Genomic DNA, 3,876 nt, shown 5'->3' with positions numbered 1-3,876 from the left:
GAAGAGAGTAAAGAAAAATGTTGTTAAGCATGAGTTTCTATGGTGACAATTTTTAGTGATCAAATTCTTTGCTGTCAATTATAGCAGCAGATATTTGAAAAGTACCAAAAGTGCCTTTTGTTCACTCCACACTTTTGACAGCAGTGACAGATTTCTACAAAGAAGAAAGCCCCTGGGACGTGAAATGATGATGATTGAGATGGGTGTTTTTAAAAAATTGTCAAAGAGCATGCTAGAAAGAAGGGGTTTGTGGGTAGTGAACGATCACTCATTTACTTTGGGCTCTTTCTGAAATTTATGAGAACTGATTGCTCCTTACACCCAAATTAAGTGGTACAAGTTGCCTTTAAAATGGTGCAACATTTTAAAGATGCTAACTCCAAGATCTTCATTGTTCACCCAAGGAGATAAATGCATAGACAACTATAGCACTGTGCAGTGAGATGAACTGAATATTGGTGTGCTCCCTCCATTAATCCCTTAATGTTGAGGCTCTTATTCCAATGTGATGGCATTTGGAGGTGGGACTCTGGGGGATGTAATTGGGTCATGAGGCTGCAACTGTCATGACAGAGTTTGTGCCCTTATAATAAAAAGACAGAAGGTCAAGAAACTAATAAATGGCTTTGGTAGGTGGGAGGGGTGATTCCTAGGAGAGGAGGTAGAATTCAGTGATATAAAGGGGGAAAGGGGAGTAATAGAGTAGGAAGAGTTAAATGGGGTGGGAAATGGGAGGGCAGGGCAGAGAGGGAGTTTGGGAAAAGATAAGTAATACAAAAGGCCTTTATAAAAAGTCATGTGGAAACCTACCAGTATAGGAGCTATACATATATTAATAATATATAACATATTATTAATATATAATACTATATGTTAATTTAAAAAGAGGTTAAAAGGAGTTTCTTTATGACAGAACGTTGTCCCTACTAGGCACCATAGGCTGGCAAAGTAAAAGTCCAATGCCAGGAATGGACTCCCTCTTTTGAAGCTATTGACCAGGGGTCCCATAGACTCTTGATAGGAGTGAGGTCTCAGGGAAAAGGTTCTATTGGGAGACAGAAAGGTTCATTGGTACTGGCCTGCACTGTATCATAGCCAGGAGAGATTTGACAGAGTGTGGGTCAAAATAGACTGCCTACAGTTGCTCTTAGAGAAAAGATGTGATGAGGAAGGTAAATGATTACAATTTACGATTGTGCTTTGAGTCGTCTTCTTTCCTAACTTGACTTTGATTATTCTTTTCTCTTGGCAGAATCAATATTGTGAAAATGGCTGTACTATCAAAATTAATCTACAGATTTAATACCTATTTGTGCTGAACAGCTTCAGTTGTCAACCTGACACACATGGGAAAAGGGAACTTCAACTGCAGAGTTTACTCCATCAGAATGGCCTATGGGCTCATCTGTGATTGTTGAGTGATGTGGAAGGGCCCAGCCCACTGTGGGTGGTGCTGCCTCTTGGCAAGTGGTCCTAGGTTGCACGAGAAAGCAGGCTGAGCACAGGTCAGAGAAGCTAGCCAGTCAGCAGCATCCTCCATGGCCTGTGTTCCAGGTTCCTGCCCTGAGTTCCTGCATTGGTGTCCCTTAGGGATGAACTGTGCTTTGGATATGTAAAGTGAAATAAACCCTTTCCTCACTGAGTTGGCTTTGGTTAGAGAGTTTTATCATAGCAATAGAAAGCAAACTAGAATACTATTAAAATTCCGGTTTCACAGAACTAAAAAATAAAAATCCAATAATTCATATGAAATCGTAAAAGATGATGGATTGCCAAAGCAATCCAACACAGCTGGAGGTATCACAATACCTGACCTCAAATTATACTACAAAGCTGTGGAGATAGAGGCAGGCTGGTACTGATCTAAAAACAGACACAAGACCATTGGAACAAAATAGAAGAACCAGAAATAAAGCTATGCTCACCGAATTCTCGATAGAGAAGGCAAAAACATACATTGGGTAAAAGCCTATTCAATAAATGGTGTTGGAAAATCTGGATTGCTATCTGCAGAAGAATGAAATTAGATTCACAACTTTCATCTTGCACAAAAAAATAAATTGATACTGACCATTGCCCCTGTATGGGTTACCCTCCAAAACTTGACTGTAAGACCCTATTGCTGAAGACACTACACACATGAGCTGTAGAAAAAACAAGGAGAAATCAAACTGGTGCTGACTTCAAAGCCTCATTTCTACTGGCTAGCTTTATAGTGCCTGAAGGTGCTGTGAAAGCTACTTGAAGAGAAAATTTATCATGAATCTTACCCAGCTGTGAATCCTGAGTGTTACAATAGCAATTGGCCTGGAAAGACATGCCCACTGGTGCAATAATGGCATGAATATTATAGGAGTACCAATTACTTTCTAATTGGATTTAAGTTCTACTTCATAGGATGGAGCCCATACCTGATACTGATATCAGTCCTAGGAACCTGAGACTAGACAGCCCACAGGCCTTGAAAGAGAGCCTAATGCAATTATTTGCCTAAATAGATATAATATTAAATTAATTTATAAGGATTTATTCTTTTAAAAATATTTTATTATCTTTATATTGTGTGTATGAGTGTATTGCTTGCATGTAGGTAGGTACACATGTGTTGTGCAATGCCCAAGGAGGTTGGAAGAGGGTGTCTGATCCCCTGGAACTAGAGTTATGGATGGTTGTTATCCACCATGTGGGTGTTGGGAATCGAACCTGGGTCCTCTGCACGAGAGTAGCCAGTGCTCTTAACCATTGAGCCATCTCTCCAGCCCCATGATTTATTTTTATACCCATAGATTAATGCATCTTTCAACCTTCAGCAGAGAAGCTTCCTTGTACAGCAGATGGTGATTAGCACAAATCACAACTGGCCAATGTGCAGAGAATAAGAGGCTGCAGACTGCTTATCCCTGAATAGAACACCTATATCAAACTTCTACCCCCCAAGACTCAGGGATCATTGCAGAAGAGAGGGGAGAAAGATTGTAAGAGCCAGAGGTGGTGGACGATCACAAGGAAGCAGTTTTCCAGACAGTTTGGCAGTTACTCATATGAATTCACAGCAGTGGTGACAGCATGCACAATGTCACATAAGCTCAAGTCAGACAAAATCCCCGCATGGACATGGGGAATTGGGTAAGAATCCTCAACTCTACCTGAGGAACAGTTGGCAACTGATGGCTCCTGGGAAGGGGAGAGTCAGTCTTATTTAGGAATGAGATGCTTGATAAGTTAACCAGCCTCCAGTGAACAAACCCACACCAAGAGCATTTGGAGACACAATCCTGACTCTGATATAAAAGGTTGAAATTAATGAAATAGAAATAAAGAAAATCATACAAAGAATCAATGAAACAAAGAACTGGTCTTTTGAAAAGATTAGCAAGATTGACAAACCTCTAGCCAAATTAAACCAAAAGAAAGAGAAGACCCAAACTAATAACTCAGAGATGAAAAGGGAAATATTACAACAAACCCTAAGGAAATTCAGAAAACCTGAAGAAACACTTTAAAAGTCAATATTCTGCTAAACTAGAAAAATCAGAAGAAGATGATAAATTTCTAGATATGGATGGCCTACCAAAATTAAATCAAAATGACATAAATAATTTAAACAGGCTTATAACAACCAATGAGACAGATGCAGTCATTAAAAATCTCCCAATTAGAGCCCAGGACCAGCTGGATTCAGCATAGAATTCTACCATACCTATAAGAACTAATACCAATACTCATCAAATTATTCCTTAAAATAGAAAAAGAAGCAGCACCCCCAAACTCTTCCTATGAAGCCAAATTCTCTCTGTTACCCTGATACCAATACCAGACAAAGACCCAACATAGAAAAAATATCATAGGTCAATCCCTCTGATGAACATAGATTTA

The 3,876-nt window shown here is 39.5% G+C and overlaps 1 protein-coding gene across 1 annotated transcript in view; it reads right to left on the bottom strand.

The window, feature by feature from the left end:
- Aoah (acyloxyacyl hydrolase) overlaps positions 1–3,876 on the bottom strand; it is a 255,067-nt gene that overhangs the window by 170,251 nt on the left and 80,940 nt on the right. The window lies entirely within an intron of this gene.

Source organism: Nannospalax galili, unplaced genomic scaffold, assembly GCF_000622305.1.
Source record: "Nannospalax galili isolate Female #2095 unplaced genomic scaffold, S.galili_v1.0 scaffold962, whole genome shotgun sequence".
Taxonomy (NCBI): domain Eukaryota; kingdom Metazoa; phylum Chordata; class Mammalia; order Rodentia; family Spalacidae; genus Nannospalax; species Nannospalax galili.
This window is presented reverse-complemented; position numbering and strand designations above follow the sequence as displayed.